Below are 18,506 nucleotides of genomic sequence, written 5' to 3' on the forward strand. Positions count from 1 at the left end.
GGAATGTAGTCGAATAATATCGACCTATGCTGATGGATTAGATTAGATAATGAGACATTGATAGCAGTAGAGAATTATTGTTATTTGGGTGGCACAGTAACTGATGATGGTCGGAGTAGAGAGTGCATAAAATTCAGATTGTCAATAGCAAGAAAAGCATTTCTGAAAACGAGAAAACTATTAACACGCAAAGTGTTAGGCTTCCCTGAATATTTATCTGGCGTGTAGTTTTTGCGAAAGTGAAGTGGACGATGAATAGATCAGCCAAGAATAGAACAGAATAGAAGCTTTCGAAATGCGATGCTGTAGAAGAATGTTGAATGTTACATGAGTAAAACGGGTAACTAATGAGAAGGTACTGATCCGAACACCGTAAAAGAGAAGTTTATGATAAAATTTGATTAAAAAATAGGATCAATTGGTACGACATATCCTGTGCCAATTTGGTGATGGAGGAAAATATGAGAGGTGAAAGTTATAGAGGAAGACCAATGCTTGGCTACTGTAGGTGGGTTCGAATGGCTGTAGGTTGCAGTAGTAACGCAGAGACGAAGAAGCTTGCACAGGACTAACTACCGTGGAGAGTTGTATCAAACTAGTCTTAGTTCTGAAAACCACAACAACAAAATTAGGGAGGAACGGGTAATTTCTCCTCTGTGTTGCAACCGTATTCCATGTTTTCTGCCACTACCTACCAGTCTCACTATGTAGTATTCCCAGAGAAATTAAAATTAATGTAAAACCAGAGGAACAGGGAGAAGGAGACAGTTAAGGGGCAATTGATAAGGGAATGGCGTTTGTTGACCTGATTGATGGCAAGATGTACGAGAGGCTTGAAAATGTTAAGTGAGAGTAGAAAGTTGAGCTGTGTTTTTGAAAACGTGTAACGTAGTTTGTTGGACAGATCAGTGGTTCGGTTCGCGAGAGAGGCACAAAAAGTTGTAGTACAGGAATTAATAAATTATCTGTGTGTAAAGTAAGTGCAGACAATTGAAGGTCGAGCTGTAATTTTTAAAAGTAAAAGTTACAAAATACTTTCATGGTGTGCTACACTTATTCAGAGAAACATTGTTATGGTTTGGATTGATCCTTTACATAAAAAGTATTTTGGAATATATAGGTACTGACAGTACGAGGGCATAGTACGGCTAATCCCTTGTGGTTAACAAGCAATAAAATATCGTCCCATTGCTTAAATATAAACAGCATGTGCGATTTTTCGAGTGTGAATGGTGTCTGTCATCATTGAATCCCCGTAGCGTTCGAACATCACATCATAAACTGTTGAACACGTATTCCATTTCCAGAAACTTAATGTTACAGCGATCCATCAGTCACTTAGTTTCATCAATAATTTTAACGACATTTTTCGTAACATTAATTGAAGACAATCTGAAACTGCAACGTCATTCGTCATCTCCATACATCACGAGGTAGGAGTAACTTTCTTGCATACGTCTTTGATCACTGAAAATATAAATAACAGAAGTGAATCAAAAATAAACTGAGTCACGTGTACATTAATAGTGTAACAAGTATTAATATTTTGAATCAATAGACGCCTTAAATACTTCCTTGACATATTTAATTAAACAAATCACTGAACAACTCTCAAAGACGGCGTCTCTTGAATAGTTGTTCTATTTTCTTTCTGGTCCGTAGCACAAACACTTCATCGATGTAGGTACACTTGGCATGTGGAGCAAGTCATCGATTTTACTCTGTGGGCACGTAAACAGATACACATCACATACGCTACGTTCCATATTTTTTGTTTGAGACATATCGTCCCAGAATTAAAACGAAAATAATGCCTGTATCCAACATTCCTAATCGGGATTTAAAGAAAGAAAACAAAAATGGGAAATATTATCCCACAAATAAATTCCGACCAATGTTTTTGGGACGTATTTATTGTTCTTATTCGTGTCTACTCCCAACCAGCAACACCTATACCCCACAACCAGTTTGCCCGGCAATCGGCTGACAGAATCTCGACTGTATACAGTACTATAACATTAATGTGTCTACGTGTCAGAAGCCTGAATTACCACCTTTTACAGCGTGGATGGGCACGAAGGGAGTCAGTGAGGTTTTTGAAGATATAAACAGGGATGTGGAGCCATGTAGACTCCACTGCCGTAGCCAGCTACTCTAGGTTTCTCGGTTGAGTACCCATGGCGCGAACAGCCTGAGTGAAGTGGTCCCACAAATTCTTGATTGGGTTTAAATGCGGCGAGTTTAGAGCCAGGGTGCCTGGTGCTCTTCGAACCACGCACGTACAGTGTGAGCTGGATGACACGTTATATTGTCCTGGTGTTACACTACTGGCCATTAAAATTGCTACACCAAGAAGAAATGCAGATGATAAACGAGTATTCATTGGACAAATATATTATACTAGAATTGGCATGTGATTACATTTTCACGCAGTTTGGGTGCATAGACCCTGAGAAATCAGTACCCAGAACAACCACCTCTGGCCGTAATAACGGCCTTGATACGCCTGGGCATTGAGTCAAACAGAGCTTGGATGGCGTGTACATGTACAGCTGCCGAAGCAGCTTCAACACGATACCACGGTTCATCAAGAGTAGTGATTGGCGTATTGTGATGAGCCAGTTGCTCGGCCACCATTGACCAGACGTTTTCAAGAGATCTGAAGAATTTGCTGGCCAGGGCAGCAGTCGAACATTTTCTGTATCTAGAAAGGCCCGTACAGGACTTGCAACATGAGGTCGTGCATTATCCTGCTGAAATGTAGGGTTTCGCAGGGATCGAATGAAGGGTAGAGCCACGGGTCGTAACACATCTGAAATGTAACGTCCACTGTTCAAAGTGCCATCAATGCAAACAAGAGGTGACCGAGACGTGTAACCAACTGCACCCCATACGATCACGCCGGGTGATACGCCAGTATGGCGATGACGAATACACGCTTCCAATGTGCATTCACCGCGACGACGCCAAACACGAATGCGACCGTCATGATGCTGTAAACAGAACATGGATTCAACAGAAAAAATTACGTTTTGCCATTCGTGCACCCAGGTTCGTCGTTGAGTACACCATCGCAGGCGCTCCTGTCTGTGATGCAACGTCAAGGGTCTCCGAGCTGTTAGTCCATTCTGCTGCAAACGTCGTCGAACTGTTCGTGCAGATGGTTGTTGTCTTGCAAATGTTCTCATCTGTTCACTCAGGGATCGAGACGTCGCTGCACGATCCGTTACAGCGATGCGGATAAGATGCCTGTCATCTCGACTGCTAGTGATACGAGGCCGTTGGGATCCAGCACGGCGTTCCGTATTACCCTCCTGAACCCACCGATTCCATATTCTGCTAACAGTCATCGGATCTCGAACAACGCGAGCAGCAATGTCGCGATACGATAAACCGCAATCGCGATAGTCCTACACTCCGACCTTTATCAAAGTCGGAAACGTGATGGTACGCATTTCTCCTCCCTACACGGGGCATCACAACAACGTTTCACCAGGCAACGCCGGTCAACTGCTGTTTGTGTATGAGAAATCGGTTGGAAACTTCCCTCATGTCGGCACGTTGTAGGTGTCGCCACCAGCGCCAACCTTGTGTGAATGCTCTGAAAAGCTAATCATTTGCATATCACAGCATCTTCCTCCTGTCGGTTAAATTTCGCGTCTGTAGCACGTCATCTTCGTGGTGTAGCAATTTTAATGTCCCGTAGTGTAGATACCGTCGTCTAGAGGAAAAATAAACAGCATGCAGGGGTGTCCAAGGATAGATGCATACATGTGTTGATTCATTGTGACTTCTATAATGATGAGGTCACCCAGGGAATGCCAAGAAAATACTCGTTTGACCATAACGCCCCTTCCTCCGGGCTGGAACCTTCCGACAATGGTTGCAGGGATGTACGCGGCTACGACCATCTGACACATGGACTGTAAAACTTCATGCGTATGAGAAAGCTACCTGTCGCCACTCAGTTGGTTCAAATGGCTCTGAGCACAATGGGACTTAACTTCTGAGGTCATCAGTCCCCTAGAACCTGCGACCGTGGCGGTCCCGCAGTTCCAGACTGTAGCGCCTAGAACCGCTCGGCCACCCCGGCCGGCCGACACTCAGTGGACGTCCAATTGTGGTACTGGCAAACAAATTCCAGCCTTCATCGCCGCTCAACAGTAGTCAGCATGGTTGCACAAATCAGGCGTCTGCTACGGAGGCCCATATACTGCAACGTTGACTGAGCGGTCATTGAGGAGACACCATTGGTAGTCCCTTGGTTTATCTGGGCAGCCATATGCTCGACAGTTGCATGTCTATTCACCCTTACATACCAACGTCAGCCCACCCATACACACCACCGACAGCCTTTTTCACCTCTGTCATCTACCGCTCGACGTGCAACACAGTTGCCTCGGAGCCGATTTTGTATAGCATTTTGCTATGCACGGTATACATCTACAGTGGCTCGAGATTGTTTACAGACTTAGCCATTTGAGGAAATCTTCCATCCTTGTCCTAAACGCCGATGTTTATCCCCTTTTGGACACCAAATAAATCGCTCCGTTTCCGCATTACGACACCGACTGCACTGTTTCCCGAGCCCGCGGTATGTTTTGCATATCCTCCACTTGATAGTGCTGCATCCTGCCGTCTTATTACACGTCGAAGTCATACACAGGCGGTGGTCACATTAATGTGGCTGGACTGTTTATAATGGGCAGGATTTCTCAGTGGAGAAAGAAAGCTGAAAACTAAATAAATAAAATTTAGTGTGTGGTGTCACCGCCAGACACCACACTTGCTAGTCTAGAGAGACTCCCTAGCACTCGCCCCAGTTGTACAGCCGACTTTACTAGCGATGGTTCACAGTCTAAATACGTTCTCATTTGCAGAGACGACAGTTTAGCATAGCCTTCAGCTAAGTCATTTGCTCCGACCTAGCAAGGCGCCATATTCAGTTACTATAATCTGAACAGGTAATATTGTGAATCATGTACCGTCAAGGGCGACGTTCATCATTAATGGATTCAAGTTAAGTATCAACTAATTACGTCCGCTTTCTGAATTCTCATTCCATTGTCATGTTCCAGACCTCACGTCAGTATAGTTCTTCCCTCCGCACGCCAGCCTGCGTGAGCTAAAACGCGTGCATTTCGGCCTCCATTCGTAACATGGTGTTGGTTCGTTCCCCTTCGAAGCGCCTAGAACCGATCGGCCACCACAGTCGGCAGACTGCAATTGCTTAACGATTTACAGTCTCGATTTTTCATTTGATCTTATTTGTGTACAAGTAGACCTATATGCGCTCTCCGAGAAAGCTTGATTTTCTATCGATGTCTTCCAGCACGCCTTAGACGCGCTGGCATGTGCCGATAAAGTATTTTCCATTTCCCGCCCTGTGTGCACGCTCCTCCCAACCTTTCTCCACTTCGCGCCGCCAGCCGCCGCTGAATCGCCGGCAGCGCGCTCGCCGCGCACTTTGCGCGCTGTCCCACTGCGGGTGTAGCCGCGCGCCGGCGGCCGACTACACGACGGCGCTGTCCGGACAAACAATGCCGGGCCTTTATACAAATTCGAAGCTGGAATTCGGCCGTTTAAAATACGAGCCTTGTTGGCTGCCAGGGTCGGCAGCCACCACGAATAATTCGTGTTCGTAATTTATGGCGGCGGCCGGGCATCAAGTTGGAGTGTCGCCACTCGGCCCGCGCCAGCGCCAGCTGCGGCCAGTTTCTCATGGGGCCGGCCGGCTGGGCCCTGTCTGCCGCTCGCCTGCCCGCTTGCCCGCCTGTGCTATATTGTTTCAGGGCTGCCTCGGCGCTTCCCACGCAGCACAGTGGCTGCCCGATCCTCGCCCCAAAAAAACCGGTGGCAATGAGTCGCCGACGCGATACCGGCGCGCTGTGCCTGCCCATTGTCGGGATTTTAGGCATTATTCTTATTTCAAATATCTTCCCCAAAACGCATATTCACAACTAGAGGAATAAACATCCTCAGTGGTGGGACCTTTCGCAAGATATGAATGTTGAGATCATTAGGAAGGAAACACTTCGCCCATGTCTGCATCTGCATCTGTACTCCACAAGTTACCTTATGGTACTTGCTGTGGATGTTTGCTCTCCACTGTCGCCAGCCGGTGTGGTCGAGCGGTTCTAGGCGCTACAGTCTGGAACCGTGCGACCATTCCTGCAGTATCTGCGGTGCACGTTTGAGGTGATTCACCCTGTTCAGATGGTTCAAAAGGCTCTAAGCACCATGGGACTTAACATCTGAGGTCATCAGTCCCCTAGACTTTAAACTACTTAAACCTAACTAACCTAATGACATCACACACATTCATGCCCGAGGCAGGATTCGAACCTGCGACCGTAGCGGTCGCGCGGTTCAGGAATGTAGCGCCTAGAACCGCTCGGACACTCTGGCCAGCTAAGTCCCATAGTGCTCAGAGCCATTTTAACCATTTTTGAACCTCCACTGTCACTTCTGCACTTTCCTGTCCCTGTCGCAAATGGTGTACGAGAAGCGCCATTGTTGGTAACTGAAAATCCACTGAGTTGCTAGGCCGCGTCATATTTCTTCACAGAATCGACGTTTCGATCCCTCTGTTGGGATCTTCTTCAGAATTTGGTAGTGTCCACTGTAGATTGGGCACTATTAGAGGCGAGTGTCCCCTTCTCTTATAAATGGGAGTTTTCCCGCGCTCGTGCTGGAGAAGTGGGATTTTTAGTAAAAAAAATCTTGGGCTACAATTGGTGGCCTTCATCATTGTGTAGTAAGAACAGTTTTTCCGTGCTAATTCCGAAGAAGAGCGTTATTGGCTACTACACCTCAGGCAATCGTTGATGGGCCAACGCCATTGCTTAGAAAGGAATTTTTTCCTGCACTTATGCTGGAAAAGAGTTATTGATTAAAATTCCTTCTGCTGCTATTGGTGGGCTCGTACCATTAGTTAGAAGGGAAACGGGTACAGCATGAGAGGAGGAATGTTTAACCAAAATATTATTTCCCCCAGAGATGGCGTCCGGGGCGTTGTTATTAAACCTCCAGATGAGATCAAATCTCATGTTGGTCCAAAGCAATATGACCACTCATAACCGCAACTCTAAAAGCTATCCTGGCAGCACTGCGGGCACGTGAAACAGTAAGGGACGTATAAGGGGCGATCAAAAAGCTTCCGGTTGAGGACGTTGTTGCAGCGTATATGGCATTAGCTCCACTCCGTTCCGTGTATATAGATTTGAACACCCACATAAAGGCAAGGGATTAGTGTGGCATTCGTGTTTGCGGCAACTGCGGAAACTTGAAGTTATTATCAAATGTTTCCAAACAGGAATAACGTGCTGTTATTATTTTCTTGGCTGCTGAAGGACAAACAACGGTAGACACCCATCTGAAACTGAATAATATGTATGAGGCAAGATATGTGTCGAAAATCATGATCGTGGAATCGTGCTTCAAGGTGTGCTGCTGTTTCACTACAACGCATGCCTCCATAGCGCAAATTTCGTAACTAGGCGTTAAACCAACTCAAATGGAAAACGCTCGACACCTGCCTATAACTATGATCTTTCCCCATGCGATTATCATGCCTTCAGTTCCTTAAAAAAAGGCCTAACAGGGTCGAGGATGTGTAACAGGTAGTTACGGACTTCTTCACGTAGAAGGGCACGGTGTTTCACCAAATGGGTGGCTTCTACCTGATCCGACGGTGGGATGATTGCCTCAATGCTCATTGCAATGTCCGTGATGACCATGCCGATTCTGGATTGCACGGTCGTCGAGAGGAGACCTTTTGATCGCCTCTTGTACATGAACGGAGCAGAGGCGAATTGCAAATCATTCTACCGGCGATACAGGTCGAAAATGAGAAAATTTATCGACATAAGCCTGCAGACTTACATAAGCGACACTGATAAAGTGTAGACTGGTAGCCCAGCACCTGGGAGCGAGTGTCTCGGCAACGGCGAAGCTGGTAGGCAGTTCGCATGCTACTGACCTTACCATCTTTCGAAAGTGAAGAACGGCGAAATCATAAGCAGCACTCAAGCTTTTGGACTTCCAAGCCTCATCACATAACGTGGACTTCAGAGGCTTTTCCGCTCTGTAAATCAGGTGGCAATCTGTGGCTGAGTACAATGATACTGTAGGCACAAGAGTTTTGGAGCACACCACTTAGTTCACACTGCTGTTGAACATGAGGCTATGCAGCAAATGACCCCTCGCTGTTACAAGATGCCCGGTGGTTTGGTAATGTGGGAATTATCTGTGATTCATTTCTGCACCGGAATGACAGTCTACACAAAACCATCCTAAAGAAACACTATTGTAATCTGTGCACAACAGACTATGGAAATACGAATTAATAAACTCGGCTACTTTGAGATCAAACAATAAATAACACGAAATATTCCCAAAAAAAGACTACAACTTGTTAAGAGAACAAGTTATACTAATTTGTACGAAATGACAGGTTATTCGTCATGACAATAGCTTTTCTGCATAAATAATGGATGTAGTTTGACATTTAATCATATAAACAAAAAAGTACATATGGAGTTGAAATACCTGTATACATCAAAATATGTAAGTGCAAACAGTGTTTATCAAGACGGCATCAACGGGCGGAACTCTCAGCACGACACCTTATTTTTTTGAGTATCAGTGTTAACGCTATCAGATTGTTTCTGTATTGAACAGCAATAAGTACGAACCACTAAATTGTGAGAATATGGTACATGCCTTAACTAAAATTCTTCGACTGCAGGTCGAAAGAACATCCAGTGAAAGGTGACAAAACACCTGGTAGATTCCTAACCTGCCGGTCTGCAAAGATGCTCAGTATAAACAACTGCATCTCGCTGAGTAGCCAAGCGCTCGCCGCCGCTAATCTGCAGTTGTGCGACTAGCACCCCCCTGGAAGGAGTCGAACGATGGACTCCACCACGTTCGCCACGTCCCGTGCGACAGCTACTCCTTCGATCCTCTTTCCTCGCCCTCTTCGGACCAACTCTCCAGATCGACATCCCTGAACAAATTCCCTCCATAATTCTACCTAAAAAAAAACTACGACCCCAAAATACACTCCACATCGAGTACCTCGGAAAACACACATTACCGATTGACACGTGTGCACTCTCTCTACATGAGTGTAATAAACGTCTTACGACGGACAGCCTAGCTCCACGAGACAGGCAAGGTCACCTCCCCCAATAGAATGGCTTCCCGTCAAAAATTATATGCGCTCACGGTAAGTCTTCTAACGTTACCGTCTGATTTCCAATCACGACCCATATTTTTTGCACGTGTGCGAAATCGCTTGGCTTGGTAAAGTAAAGAGCACTAAAAGTACACTGGGTGTGCTGGTGACACTGCCCGAGCATCCAGCAGCGCGTGGCTATTTCAGACTCTGAGGAGAAACATTTTACAAGCCGAACAGAAATGTTTCTCCCAAAAAAAGTCCCTCTCTCTGTCCATCTGCTCATCTGCTACTACTCCTCTCTCTGTCCATCTGCTCTCCCCACTCTCTCTGTCCATCTTGTCCTTCCCCCTTCTGTCAATTTGCTCCTTCTGCCTAAGACCGTCTTCTTCTTCCCTTTTACCTCCTCCTCACTCTCTTTATCTCCTCCTCTCTTAGTCCTCTTTTCATCTCCTTCTTCCCTTGTCTCTGCCCACCTCCTGCTCCCCCTCTCTGTTAACTTCCTCCTCTCCTCTTTCTCTGTCCGCCTTATTTTCCCTTTCTCTGTTTATTTCCTCCTCCTCTACCCTCTGCTTATCTCTTCCTCTTTCAGACCATCTCCACTTCCCCCCACTTGCTTTCCTCTGTCCATTTCCTCCAGCCCCTCTCTCTATCCATCACCTCCTCTTCGCTTTCTATGCCCATTCCACCCATCCCTCCCGTCACTGTGTCCATCTGCTCCTCCCATGTACTGCATCAGTGTCCTCCTTCCAACTCACCGTGTGCCCATTTTCTCTTCCTCCTCTCTGTAAGTCTCTCTCTTCCTCCCTCCTTCACTCTCTACATAATCACCCTCACCCCAGTAGAAGACTGGTGTCTATAGGGTGACACAGGAAATATACTATATGTAAAAGAGCAAAGAGGGAACAATAAGCGTGGACGATCAAAAACGAAGTGATGCTATTAAAAAGGGTTTTAGACATGGATTCTGAGAAAGATAGGAGTGACCTACAGGGAATGATGGGTAATGTGCAATATACACAACCATGAGGGGACAATATAAAGCGTTCGGATTAAAAAGATGTAAGGCAGCGATGCAGACATTCGCCTCTGCTGTACAGTTTACGAAGGTGTGCTGGAAAGTAATACAAATGAATTTTTGGTTCTGCCTTCAATGTCGGTTGAGGTATTACATGTTATGCCTGTTACTCGGACAACTTTCCCCCCTCGTTTCGCATGTTCCAACCCTCTGCCGCTAGAGATCTCCAAATTCAATGAGTGACGTGCCGGTGTACACTGATCAGGCAGAACACTATGACCACCGACCTACTACCGATATAAACCTATCCAGGCGATAGCGGCGTCACCTGGCTAGGAATGACTGCTTGTCAGACACTCGCACGGTGCATGTAGCATCAGTGAGGGTGCTGTCCATGTGTAATATGGGGAAGGCGCACGCTCTATCTGAGCTTGACCGAGGGCAGGTTGTGATGGCCCGGAGGGTCGGCATCAGCATTTCGGAAACCGCACGACTTGTCGGGTATTCGAGGAGTCCTGTGGTGAGTGTCTTCATCATGTGGCGAAACCTAGATGAAACCACGTCCAGACTCGTGGGATTGGGCGGCAAGCCCTCAGTACAGATGTCAGTTATCGTAGGCTGCGCAGATTGGGAAAACAGGACAGGCGACGAACTATGACAGAACTAACATCAGACTTTTATAACGGGCAGAGTACAAGTGTGTCTGAACAAACAGTGCACCGAACACTCCTAACAATGGACCTCCGGAGCGACGACCAATGCATGTGCCAATGTTAACACCACAACATTGGCAAGTACTACAGAAATGGGTACTTGACCATCGGCCCTGGACGTTGGTGCAATGGCAGAGTGCTGCATTGTCTGATGAATCCCGATACCTTCTTCATCATGCCGATGGGAGGGCGCGAATCCGTCGTCTCCAGGGGAACAACTCCTTGACTCCTGTAATGCGGGAGGGAGGCAGGCTGGCTACGGCTTCATTATGCTCTGAGGGGCATACACGTGGGCATCCATGGGTGCAGTAGAGCTCGTGCAAGGCACCATGACGGCCAAGGAATGGTTCCAGACCACGTATACCCCTTCATGAGAATCATATTTCCCGTCGGCAGTGGCAGTTTTCAACAAGAGAACGCGCTATATCACAAAGCCAGGAGTGTGCTGGAGTGGTTCGAGGAACACAGTAGAGAGTTCCAGTTGATGTGCCGACCCCCTCCCCCCCCCCCCCCCCAACTCGCCAGATTTGAACCGTTTGAGCATATCTGGGATGCGACTGAACTTAGTGACAGAGCTCATCGCCTCTCCCCGGGATTTATAGGAATCAGGTGACTTGTGTGTGCAGATGTGTCGCCAAATCCCTTCAGCGACCTACCAATGCTCCATTGCTTCCATGCCACGACGCGTCGCCGCTGTTATCCGTGCCGAAGGTGGACATACCGGCTATCAGGTCCGTGGTCGTAATGTTCTGGCGGATCAGTGTATAATTATCTGCAGAAAAGTGCGTTCACATATGGTGCAGCCTCTCAAGACCTCTTCTCAATGCCAGACCACTCAAGAGCGCTGCGCCATCTCCAACAATTAACGCCTCGGTTTCAGATCATTCTCCATACAGTTCCGACTTGGCCCGATCCGACTTTATCGTGGTTTCAAAAGTTAAACTCCATCGAGGAGTTCACTTTGATAGCGACGAAGTGTTGCAAGTAGAGGTGAGGTTGTGACTCCGTCGGCAAAGTCACACTTTTTACAGCGACGTTTTCAAAGAATTGGCCTCTCGTTGGGAGAAATGTATTCGTTGCCTGCGTGACTATGTTGAGAAATAAATGTCTACACATAAACACTAAATATGTAGAATGTTGATAATGTTTGCTTATTTAGAAACTGTTAAAGAGTTTACACGTAAGAAATTCGGAGATATAATTTCCAGCACGCCCTCATATACATCCAAGAAGCAATGATGCAAGTAAAAGAAAGGTTAAGGAATGAGATTAAGGTACAGAGTGACAAGATATCAGATTTTCTGATGACTTTGGTATCCTCAGTGAAGGTGAAGAACGACTACTATTTTGGTTGAATCAAACGGACAGTCTAATGAGAACGGGATATGAAATGAGAGGAAACCGAAGAAATCCGGAAATCGTAATGATAATGGCATAAATCAGAATAGCGAGAAGCCTAAAATCAAAACTGGTGGTCCGAAGTAGATGAAATTGAGAAATCCTACTATCTTGGAAGCAAAATAACTCATGGTGGACGAAACAAGGAGGACATCAAAAGCAGACTTGCACCGGCAAAGAGGGCATTCCTGACCAAAAGCACTCTATTAGTATCAAACAAACCTTTATCTGAAGAAGGAAATTCTGAAATTCTACGTTCTGAGCACAGCACTGTATGGTAGTTAATCATGGACTATGACGATGCCTGAACAGAAGAGATAAGTTTGAAATTTGGTGCTATAGGAGAACGTGAAAATTAGCTGGACTGGTAATATAAGGAACGGGGAAGTTCTCTGCGGAATCAGCGAAGAAAAGAAGATACGGAAAACACTGACAAGAAGAACGGACAGGATGACTGAACATCTGTAAATACGTCAGGGAATAACATATCCGGTTCTAGAGAGAGCTGTAAATTGTAAAAACCGTAGGGGAAGACAGAGATAGGAATTTATGCAACAGATAACTGAGAACCACGGATGCAAGTGCTAACTAAACTGAGATAAAGAAGTTAGCACAGGAGAGGAATCGTGGCGGGCTGCCTCAAACGAGTAAGAATATTTCCTCTTCAAACATCCTGTGGATTTACGTCGTTCCTAAGTACTTCCAGAATAGGCAATTACAGCTCAACTTCAGTCGGTCTTTGGCTGTGGTGAGCCGCGCACGCCTTGTTTGCGTCTCGCCCGTTCTGCTGCTAGCGAGCGAGCTTGCGTTTGTTTACTTCCGCGCAGCTGCTTGTTTCAGAGTCCGACTTCATTGACCGTCATGGCGTTTTCTTACCGCCAAGCCACAATCAAATTAACTTTTCCATTAGATGATGAACGACCGAAGGCGTATGAGGTTGAACGTTTTACACAGGATGAAATGCATCTCCCGCCACAAGAAGTTCTCGGAATTCATTTTTCGATCCTCAGTACCACCGTGTACATAAAGCTGGCGAATGACGAGCTGTGTGCCGACGTTGTGCCCGCCACGCTAACGATCTCAAGTTCCGATACTCTGACGGACATATAGGGACTGTCGTGGTTGATCTCACAGGTTCGGGCCTCCGATCGTTGCGGGTTTTCGAACACCCGTTTGAAGCACCGCCTTTAAACCCTACGGCAACGTTGTCAGTCACGTGGCTGAAACGTGGAAGACGTTCGAACATGCCGTGTCCGCAGTGGTGTCCCGCAGATAAAAACTGAACTACGGAAAGACGTTCCCTCCTACTTGGTTATTGCCGGCTGCGGGGCTGACGTCATGTACGATGGCCAGCCGCGCACCAGTTTAGGTTGTGGCCAGAAAGGCCGTGTCCGTTCTGAATGTCTCCGATATAGACTGGTTCAGACACCGATAGGAGACGTCGCTCTTCCTGCGGCACCCAATGTATTACCCCTGTCTTACGCAACTGCGGCGGTGCTGCCTGCTATGCCCCCTCTGAATAAATCGGTACCGATGTCGGCTGCTCTCGGCGACGCGATGTACGTTTCTCCTGCCTCTCCTACACCCCGCCGGTGGCAATACAAATGAACGACCACCGTCAGCAGGCACAAGTTGTCTGTCCCGACCCCATGGTTGTTGATCATGGAGCTGTACTCACCTCCGCCTTTCTGCCATCTGGCCACGTCGGACGATAGCCCCCCGCCATCCGACACGGGACAGAATTTTAGGAAGCAACGGTCGCCAAGGAAACGGAAGAGACATCGCCGTACCCCTTCTGATAATTGCGTCCACCAGAAGTCTGCACTGGATGACGACCCTGCTACTGATGGTGCGCTGTCCTCTGACGCCCTGATACCTGACGACGCGACGTCTTTCCCCACCTCCATCTCCGGTCAGCGTCCACCTCCGGACACCGACCTTCTCCCGCCTGCGTCTCATGCGTTTGCTTCCGTTTTTGTGTCTGACGCAACCTGTGGGCGCACCTCTGATAATGTTCCACTGAACCGCCCCAGTGACAAGTCTGTCTCCTGGGCGGACGAAGTCGATGCTGAGGATGGACATTCTGAGGGTGAACAGAATGATGGACCCCCCGTGGTGGGGTCCACAGTGATGTGCCCTTCCCCCCTCGGGATCCTAAAAGGGAGTATTTTAATCGAGTGTCCCACTGGTGATGGCAGCTTTCCAGACTTATCGCACAGCCACGGTCAATGTCAACATCATTCGCGTACGCCACAAGCTGGCCTTACTCCACGTCATGCTGTGTGCCGCAACTTTGACGTAGCTCTTCTTCAGGAGATGTATGTTCCAATTTTCTGTGCTCCCCATCGTTTTACAGCACATGTATCTCATGCTTCCCCAGCTGGTAGTGTGGTGGCAATCCTCTTACGTGACGCTGTCCTCGCTGATGCAGTTACCTATCTCCCTGATGCCAGAGGTATGGCTCTCACGTTTAGTAGCGCCAGGATCGTCAGTGTTTATGAGTCATCTGTTTCGGGTCTCCGCCTTCTTCTCAGAGACAGTCACGCCTCTCTTCCTGGGTCGGCAGGTTGCGTTGTTCGTGGGAGGCGATGTCAACTGCACGGAGCCAACCAAAGACCAGCTACCACGTCACTCTTATTGCGTGGCACTAGCGGCAATTCTCCAGCACCTCAGCGTAGTGGATTCTTGGGAGCATGTTCATGGCGATAGTCTGGGGTTTACACATTTCACTGGCCATTCTTCCAGCCGATTCGATCGTGTTTACATCTCCTGCGATATTGTCAGTGGGGTACAGGCTGCTGAAGTCTGGCCCATTGTGTTCTCTGACCATGACGCATATACCTGCGCCATCAATCACTGCTGCCAAAGGGTGTGGTGGGGCCGTGGACCATGGAAACTGAACACGATACACCTTACTTCAGCCGACTGCCGGCATCCCATCGAGACCACGTGGGCAGCTTTTCGTCGACGCAGTGATGCCTGTCAGTCTGCCCTGTCATGGTGAGTCCTCTATGCAAAGCCTGCCCTCCGCAAGGGCTTCAGTGGTTACACAAGGAAGGTTGCAGCGTGGCGCGACGCACTCAGGAATTCTATTTCACCATTCTTCAGGTATCTACTTTGATACAGTATTCGCCAGAGCGCCGGGCGATGGCGAATCGTGCCAAGGCAAAGATCACATCCCTCTCTCGCCGCCACCTTGAAGCAGCTATGGTCATTGCAAGAGCGTCCATCTATATGTCATAGCGAAAGACGCCACAATTGGAGGAATATGATTAATAATGATGGGAAACATTTTGATACCCAACGGGATATCGGGTCTGCCCCCCCATGCACATTGTGTTACGCTGTATCTGAACGTCACCGCCCTGCCAACATTACGGCGGTCTCCAGACTCTCTTTTGGCTCGGTTCCCAGGGATGCGGCGATGGATCTGATTGCTAACGTCACTGAGGACGAAGTCCATGACGCTCTCCAGGCGAGTTCTACGAACAGGTCGCGTGGCCCTGACGGCCTCCCACTGGTGTTTTATCGGACACTTCGTCCCTTCTGACGCGAGTGCGGATGGAAATTTGTCAGGACCTTATGTCACCTTTCGTGCCGATTCCACAAAGTTTCCTCTATGGTTTCCTCATTCCTATCCACAAGCTTCGGCGTACCTCACGGATATGCGATTAGCGCTCCTCGACATTACGCAACAGTGATACAAAGATCTTTACCGGCTGTTGGCTGTGCGGCTTAAACGGACAGCCCAGTATGTGGTTTCCCCCGACTAAACTTCTTTGGGAGTTGCCAATAACATCCGCAGTGCCCTCTGCCGCTATTGGGACATAATCGCTCATGCTAGCGCTCGTCGTATGCCTGGCCTAGAAGGGTGCTCAACAATATGGGTTACCCTGATACTACCATCGACGTCGTAATGCGTCTCCTTGGTGGATCTACGTCTCGTGTACTCTACAATGGCCTCCTTACTCCTCCCATCTCGGTCCGTCGATCAGTGCGTCAAGGATGTCCGCTCAATGCTCTGTTGTATGCATTCGCCATGAAACCGTCGCTATGCGGCCTCCGTCAACGCCTCTATGTGATGTCTCTCTGTGACCATGTATTCAGCTGCACTGCTTATGCAGACGATCTCGTCATCTTTCTTCGTAGCGGTGGTGAAGTTAGGGGTCACTGGCATGGGTTACCATCTACAGCGAAGATTCTCGTAGCGGGATTAACGTCCGCAAATCTAGCGCCGTGGCTGTAGGTGCGGGACTTCCTGCGAACAGTGCTGCTACTTTGCGTGTAGGTGATACTCTCCGATGCTTAGGACTCTTAGATCACCTTTTATTTCCACTCGATCTTCTGCAACAGACATAATACGTAGATGTATATTTGGTGTCACGTATCCCCCATGTGTCTCAGACACTTCCTGTTCTGTCATCCATGGCACGCTGCATGCTGTCGGCATTGGGTTTCGTTTGTTCGCCACGGCTTGCTGTTCAAGATAAGGCAAGAGACCTTCACCCTCGCGCGGTGCAGGGGCGGTTTAGGTCTGCGTCATGTGCCTGACAGAGCGGTAGCCCTTTTCATTGTCTCTCACACGACGTTGTGGCGCCGTAGTCCTACGTGTCTTACTAGCCTGTTGCTGGAAGCCCTTGCACCATACTCTCTCTCTCTCTCAGCACCCATCCAGCTTTCGGAAGTCTCGCCGCGCTTCTATTATTTCCACCACGTTTTCCTTGAACTGAGCTACGTACATGCTGTGATACTACCAACGCAATTGACATCCACGAAGGCGATCCACGGTTACGTTCAGCAGCATAGCTCACCGAATGTAGTAGACTGGCCTGCCGTTTGGCGATCGATGTGTGCTCCTTATATTGATACTGACGTCCAGTCTGCACGGTATCTTACTGTCAATGGGAAGCAAGAATGCCGGTCACGCCTTCACAGGATTCACCTCGCAGGTACCTCGTTGTGTGTCGATTGCAATGTTATGGACATAGACAAGTATCGCCTGGTGTGCAGATCGACGGGAGATGTCTGGTTCTTGGGGTGAGCCGGCCGGAATGCCCTTTTTGCCATTGCTAGTCTGCTTTTGATGTCCTCCTGCTCCGTCCGTCATTGGTATTTTACTGCCTAGGTAGCAGAATTCCTTAACTTCTTCGTGACTATCAATCCTGATGTTAAGTTTCTCGCTGTTCTCCTTTCTACTACTTCTCATTACCTTCGTCTTTCTTCGATTTACTCTCAATCCATACTCTGTACTCATTAGAGTGTTCATTCCGTTCAGCAGATTATGTAATTGTTCGTTCTTCACTTTCACACAGGATAGCAATGTCATCAGCGAATCGTATCATTGATATCTTTTCACCTTTAATTCCACTCCTGAACCTTTCTTTTATTTCCGTCATTGCTTCCTCGACATACAGATTGAACAGTAGGGGCGAAAGGCTACATCCTTATCTTACAACCTTTTTTAATACGAGCACTTCGTTCTTGGTCGTCCACTCTTTTTATTATTCACTTTTGGCTCTTGTACATGTTGTATATGACCCGTCTCTGCCTATAGGCTACCCCTACTTTTCTCAGAATTTCGAACATCTTGCACCATTTTACATTGTCGAACGCTTTTTCCAGGTCGACAAATCCTATGAACGTGTCTCGATTTTTCTTTAGTCTTTCTTTCATTATTAACCGCAACCTCAGAATTGCTTCTCTCGTGCCTTTACCTTTCCTAAAGCAAAACTGATCGTCATCTAGCGCATCCTCAGTTTTCTTTCCCATTCTCCTTGTAAGCAAATTGGATGCATGAGCTGTTAAACTGATTGTGCGATAATTCTCGCACTTGTCTGCCCTTGCCGTTTTCGGAATTGTGTGGATGATGCTTTTCCGAAAGTCAGATGGTATGTCAGCAGACTCATTTATTCTACGCACCTACGTGAACAATCGTTCCGTTGCCACTTCCCCCCAATGATTTTAGAAATTCTGATGAAATGTTATCTATCCCTTCTGTCTTATTTCATCTTATGTCATCCAAAGCTCTTTTAAATTCTGATTCTAATACTGGATCCCCTATCTCTTCTAAATCGACTGCTGTTTCTTCTTCTATCACATCAGACAAATCTTCCCCCTCACAGAGGCTGTCAATGTATTCTTTCCACCGATCCGCTCTCTCCTCTGTATTTAACAGTGGAATTCCCGTTGCACTCCA

This window comes from Schistocerca piceifrons, chromosome 1, assembly GCF_021461385.2.
Source record: "Schistocerca piceifrons isolate TAMUIC-IGC-003096 chromosome 1, iqSchPice1.1, whole genome shotgun sequence".
Classification (NCBI taxonomy): domain Eukaryota; kingdom Metazoa; phylum Arthropoda; class Insecta; order Orthoptera; family Acrididae; genus Schistocerca; species Schistocerca piceifrons.